Here is a 6,927-nt window from a genome sequence, read left to right as displayed (position 1 = left end):
GGCGGCGCCAACAGAGGGGCAGCCAAGGGGCGCCGTGACGTGAGGAAGGTGATGGATGGGTTAGGCGAGCGCAGGGTGGCCGGGAACCACGAGGAAGGGTAGTTGGAGGCAACAAGCACGGCGATGGAGCTCACCTCGCGCGGGGCAGATGGCGTTCCGGCTGGAGCCAAGGGACTCCTCGTCCTTGCAGAGCCGAAGGAGGCGACGACGCATCGCGAGGTGGTCTGGGACGGCAGCAGGAGGCGGCCGGAGGCGGAAAATGCGGCAGCGGCCTAAGGTTGGCGGTGGGGATGGTTTTTCGGTGGTGGTTGAAGGGAGAGGAGCGGCTGCCGGGGTGGAGCTCAGCATGGCGATGCTGACGGCGGCGGCGGCGCAGCGCAGCGGCCACTAGGGCGGTAGTGGTGGCCGGCTGGACGCGACGGGAGGCAGTGGTGGCTCGGATGCACGGTGGAATGGCGTTTTGGTGGTGGTTTTGTGGATTTGGAGTGGAGGCCGGGGTGGAGCTTGATGTGGCGAAGCCGTCGGTGGAAACGGTGCAGCACGGCGGCGACGGGAACGGCGGTGGTGGGCGGCTGAATGATGCCGGCGAGCGGCGGAGGTTGGTGGCACGGTGGGGCGGCTTTCCGGTGGCTATTGGGGAAAATGGAGCAGCTGCCGGGGTGCGGCAAAGAGCGGCGAACGCGATGGCGCAAGCGGCGCGGCGCGGGGACAGCGGCAGCGGCGGCAGCGGCCGGCTGGAGGGTCGCTGGTGAGCGGCGGCGCTTGGGCTCACGTGGGGAGCACGGGAGAGGGCGCGATGAGCTCGGGGAGGAAGGGTAAACGAAAGAGGAGAGCACGGGGAGGCTTTTTATAGAGCGAGGGAGCAACGGGGAGGCCGGGGAGTGGCGAATTTGGAGCGGCAACGGCCGGCGACGTGGGTGACATCGTGGGCGAAGTGGAGCTCGATCCCGGCGCGATTTTCTGGGGAAACGTGGGGAGAGTGTTGAGCAGGTGGAGGGGAACCGATTTCACTCGGTTTGGGCGCGAGGGCACGAGTGGGAGGGCTGGAATCGGCGGCGACGTGGGCGGCAACAGGCGGCATGGCGGCTTCGGGCGGTTGCTGGCCGGGATGGAGGAAGGTTCGGGATGGACCTGACAAGTGGGTCCCGCAGTCCCACTTGTCGGCCTGAGGGAGAGAGGGAGCAGGGGGTTATTTAGACTTCAAGGGCGAGCGGGCCGAGGGGGGGAGATAGAGGCCCGAGAGGGGGAGGGGCGCGCGGGCCGCGGGGGAGGGGAAGGATTCTTGGGCCGAAAATGGCCCAAGGAGGAGGGGAGTTTTTAATTTGTTTCCTTTTTATTTAATTGATTCAATGAACTTTGTACTATTAAAATTACTTCTTGAGCTCCGAAAATTCACGGAAAATTCCGGAGAGTATATTAGGGCACAAAAAATATTACAAAATATTCTTGGCCAATGATTTTTAAAGGAAATTTTAATTTCCTCCATAATTTCACTTGATTAAATTGATTTATCTTTTATTTAATTTCTAGACAATGCAATATTAAATGATTTTTAATCCCGACCGAAAATCGGGGCATTACAGCTGTGAATGCCCTCACAGTGCAAGTAGCTCTCCCAGTGAGGTTCGCAGGTTACTGGCTGTGTTGGGTGGGCTCCACGAGCCAACATTTTGATGTGGTTCACGTGGCCTTGCGAAGACCCGAGAGGCATAGCAGAGGTGGGGCCCGCGTCACATGTAGTGCTCGGGGAAATGTTTGTTTTGGAGCAACAAGTGTTAGCCACAAGTAAAATCAACTTGAACATGTGGCTCATAGGATTTTACCGTTGCAATTATCACCTCATGAGCTATCTCTACCCTGACATGATAATCTACAAGGTTCTCATGAGAACACAAAAGTTCATCATGTGTTTCTTGTAAATCCATATACTTGTTAGTGATCTCACCAAGTTTGGAATTTGGAGCACATAAAAAACCAATGTCATCTCGGTAACATGTATCGATATTGATTTATCTTGTATTTAACCTTGTGTAGGTTGTATTGTATTCTCATAGCATTTAAGAATTTACATTCCTTGCATATGTGAAAGTCATCATTTATGCATTTTTGAGCAAGATAGGTTGTGGCATACGAGTGTTTAGTACTCAATCATATTCATGCATATCACATCCCTCATATGTGCTCAAGTTGGCTAAGTGCTAGTTGGTAATTTCAAAATAAACCATTTAGCCAAAAGTGAAAATTTTGAACAAGTATAGCTTTTCTATGAGAATATATTTGGAAATGATTTTAAAGTATGTTTGAAATGTCTCTCAATACTTTTGTATTTCAAAGAAGAGCTAATTTTCAAAGAAAATGAATTCAACAAAAATGTAGCTCTAAGTATCTTGTTTTAGCTTTTAACTTAAATGTTTTGTATACTTAATTCTAAAAGGAATTTGTGAATGGTTTCAAAATGAAAAAGATAGTTTGGCTAATTCAAACATTTTTGGTATTCAAAATTTCTCCAAGAAGCCAATCAATCAAAAGAAATTTAAATCTCAATCTTATCCAAAACATTATCTTGACCATAAACGGCCACCTACTAGCACTTAGATGAGTTCTCATTGTTGGGTTGCATAAATGCATCATTCTAGCTCAAATGGGTACATAAGATTCATTCATACTCATTTCTCTCCAAAACCATCTCATTTGCTTCTTTTCGCTTTTTTAGAGAAAGGTATTTGAGAAGAGAGCTTTTGTAGTCTTTTGTAAAAAAAAATGGCCTTTACTATCAAATCTTGAATTCATGGAGCAAAAATGAGGGATGCATCAATGGGGAGCAATCTGAATCAAATCCATATTCCTCTTGCTCTCAAATTTGAATTTTCCGAAAAGTTGCATCTATAGTCTTTCAAAAGAGCCTATTTTGGTCAAAAGTCAAAAATCTTATTTAAATAGCCCAAATTTGTGAAAATCCTTTCAAAAGTATCCTAATATGTATTTCAAATGTTTTGCAAGGCTTTTGAAGTAAAAATTTTCATTTGTGAAACAAAATAGCAAAATTGGTCTCAATAGTATCTTTTATGATCTTGTTTTTGCTCAAAATGATCTATCTCCCTAAATCAAAATCTATTGCATTTTTTAAAATATTTCTAATATAAAAGTTTGAGGGTTGGTCATTCCAAACATTTCTCTAATTCAAAGTTTCCCCAAAAGACCAATTATTCAAACTCTATAACCTTTTGAGTTTCAGCCAAAACCTTGACTTGACCATTTTTGCCAAAACTTGCATATGGTGTGTTAAGCCTTTTGAGCCAAAGTTCTTTGTGAGTCTTGGCTTAGAAGTGTTTCTATAACCCTCCTAAGGTCTTACAAATGTCAAACTCCACAGATTTAAAATTTGAATGTGATTTGAACTCTCAACTCAAATTTTATCAATCTAAAGGCCTACAATGCTCCTTTTGTATTTTCTTTTGATAGAAAAAAGATTTTTAAGAAATTCTTTTTGGAAAAGTTACTCACAAGTATAAAGATCATAACTGCACGGCTTCAACTCATTTGGATTTGATTTGAAATTATTTTGACTTTTTCTCTTTTTGCTCAGCTTACTGAAATTTTCAGAACAAGGGCTGATTTGTGATTTTTGTATCTCCAAATAGATTGCAAATTTGGAAGAGATCACCATATGACTTTTGTTCCTCTGTAGTTGAGCTCGATTGCCAAATTTACCCAGAATAGTTAGAGGTCATTTGGGTGCTTTTTCAATGTTGTTTTATAAGCTAATATGGAGTTATCAAAAATCTGAAAAATCTGAAACTTCCAGTTTATTGAAACTTTGAGATGTTTTTATCTATAAATGGGATGCAAACTAGAAGTAACTTACATAACAACTTTTGATCCTCAATAGTTGAAGTTTACTTCCAAATTTACTCAAAATTTTCAGTGGTCATTTGGATGCCTTTTCAACCTCCTTTTCAGTCTCAAAAGTCTGAAAAAAATCAGAATGTTTTAGTTGGCTGAAAGATTTTGAGCTTCATTTCTACATTTCGGTTGAGATCTAGGAAATGGTCCCAAAATAAAACTTGTGTATTCTTTCATGATCTAGCTCCAGAATTTATGGCATATTTTTTTGATCTCGTTTCCACATGTTTCCATTGCCAAAAGTTGCCACCTTTGCTATATGCTTTTCAGCAAAACATGGATTCAAGTGCATATCACTTCTTGTTGATTATTTGAGCATGGTGGTGAAATATAAGATATTTCAAGTAATGAGACCTTTCTTTTTAGAAAAACTTCATGAATTCTTGAACTCTTTTGGATGTGTTCCTTGCTTGAACTCTTTTGGTTTTTGAAATGCCCATGATATATGAATCCACCGAAACTCAAAAGTCATTTTTATACTTTTCAGAACCAAGCCTCCATGGGTAGACTCCAAATTCTAATCTTTGCCACCAAATACAAGTTGATCCTTGCTATCAAAGCCAACTACCATTTCTTGATTCCAAATTTACACTTGCATACACAAGTAGTGTCCATATAAAATGGTAGTATCTTTTGATCATCTTGAACTCGGTATTTACTAATCTTTGTCATTCCATTACCGGGATTACACACTTGACCAAAAATCTCTCAAGTATCTTTGATCAAACTCCTCTCACAGAGAAAATAATTGATGAGTACATTTCGAGAGAAAGTTCAAATGCTCACAATCACTCCCTCCTACAAATAAAATCCATTCTAATTCTTCTTATCTAAGTGACAAGACTCCGAGAGTAAGGGGGAGCATTTCTTACATGGATCTTTTCTCAAATTTTTGCTTTGCACTTTCATCTAATTTTTTTATTTGGTCTTATGAATGTTTGTTCTTGTTTTGCTTGAGCAAAATTGTTTCTCTTTCGGTTCCATGCAAATCTTTTTGTGATTAATGCCAAAAGGGGGAGAATATTTGAGGATCCCATGTTTGATATGATCGTTGATATACAGGGGGAAAATATTCTAGGATCCCACAATTGGTGCATATCATCACTTATCAAAGCATCCAGCATGCACTATATGCACAAGCATCGCATGCATAGCATACAACATGCACCATATGCACAAGCATCACATGCATGGATATAAATCAATTGCCATTTTCTCATATCATGTTGATATCATGTTAATTTATATCATTGATTTCACCCTTCATATCCAAATGTGGTCATTATTAATGGATTTGTCGTAAATCACCAAAAAGGGGGAGATTGAAAGTTCAAGTGCCATTAATTTGGTTTTGGTGATTAATGACAAATCCAATTACACGAGACTAACATTGTTATAAGCATATCTTTATCTACTAGTCTCATATATGAATATATGAAAGTGGAATACATTAGTGAGATAAGAGAACAAACACCACCAGCCGACATTTCTGCTCCTCAAAGAACTCCATCACCTCCAGCACATCCCACTTACAAACCGAGGGTATGCATTTATTTTCTATCTATTGCTCCAATCCTTTATGCCGATTCTCAACTTGTACTATTGTAGAAAAAGAAGCTAGCTTCCAAGAAACCAAGAGCACTAGCCCCATCGGTAAACTAAACTTGAAATCTTTCTTTTTAAGTTTCCAAATAACTGATGCTAATCCAAACTTATTTCTTTTCAGCCTCCTCGTTCTCCAACTCCTATTCCTCATGAATCAAGCGAACGCACTCCATCAGCTGCAGGTAGCCATCATGTGGAGGAAGAAGTAGCACCAGCCCCTGCCATCCCTGTAAGTGCCTCTTTTGAATCCACAAATCATATCGGCTATCATGTTACTTCTACTAATCAGTAACCTCAATATTCCCCTTTTTCATGTTCTAGCCGATATGTTTTCTTTTGACATCAGGTAGTTTATGGATGAAGAGGAAGAAACTACAAGTAAAGCCTTGGTGCCTCTAGCCGATAATGTGAAAACAACCTTGCTGGATATCTCAAAGTGGCTTGAAGGCTCCCTAGAAACTCTGGTGGTCAGTTGTGGATCAATCAGAGATAGATTCCTTGTAATCTACGACCAACTCCCAGATGAACTAGCCGATGTTATCACCCCAGCGGCATACCTCGAACAGCATCAGCTCAAGCTTGAAAAGGCTAAACAAAGGGTTGCTGATCGCCGTGAAAGAAAAGATCTTGAGGCCACCATCCAGGCTAGTAGGACTTCTATTAATGAAGAAAAGGCAAAACTTGATGAGTTGGAAGCTGGTCCAAGGTCCACTCAAGCCAACATAGATCGGCTGAATACTCGGAAGATAGAACTCCTAGCCGAATTGGAGCAGTGCAATGCACATATTGCTATTGAAGAACATAAACTTGCCGATCTGCCCAAAGCTACTGAGGATCAGAGATCATAGCTCAAATCTTCTGTCAAACATCTAGCTGATCTAATCAAGTCCCTGAAAGTAATTCTTGGATCTGATGCAGTCGATACCCAGATCATTGATGAGGTAGAACAGATTAGGCAACGAATTATATCGGCTATCCAAAAATATGTATGTGGATGAGCTAAACATGTAACATGTGAATGTATTTAGTTTGTTACCAAACATTGTTAATGCCTAGAGAATTTTGACAACAACATATTTAGTCTATCGCTCTATCCTATCAAAATTTAGTAATATTGTCAACTTGACAAAATTTTGGTATTGCTAAAATTTGAAAAATGTTTATTTTGGCAGTATAATACTCTCTCCATCTACTTTTGATAGTTATATTTTCAAATTTGAAAAATTTATTTTTGATAGGCATATTTCAATCCAACAACTTATCATCTTAATGACTTTCTCAGATTTAATGCATGACTCTCCATTCTTCCACACAAGATTGGTTGCATGGGCATCGAGAAATGTAAATATTAATGAATCGCTTGTTTACGAGAAATGACTAGTAGCATGTTTAAATGGATGATAAGTAGAATTATTTATC

General features: G+C 41.0%; 1 long non-coding RNA gene across 1 annotated transcript; it reads left to right on the top strand.

The window, feature by feature from the left end:
• The first annotated feature begins 2,949 nt into the window (after nucleotides 1-2,949).
• Nucleotides 2,950-6,576, top strand: LOC107281688 (uncharacterized). The gene is made up of 4 exons (XR_001547449.3): nucleotides 2,950-5,445; nucleotides 5,512-5,556; nucleotides 5,630-5,737; nucleotides 5,855-6,576. It is a non-coding gene; the product is annotated as an uncharacterized lncRNA (long non-coding RNA).
• The last annotated feature ends 351 nt before the right edge of the window (nucleotides 6,577-6,927 follow it).

Source organism: Oryza sativa, chromosome 7 (genome assembly GCF_034140825.1).
Source record: "Oryza sativa Japonica Group chromosome 7, ASM3414082v1".
Lineage (NCBI taxonomy): Eukaryota > Viridiplantae > Streptophyta > Magnoliopsida > Poales > Poaceae > Oryza > Oryza sativa.
Note: the sequence above shows the minus strand (reverse complement) of the source record. Positions and strands in the feature narration are given on the sequence as shown.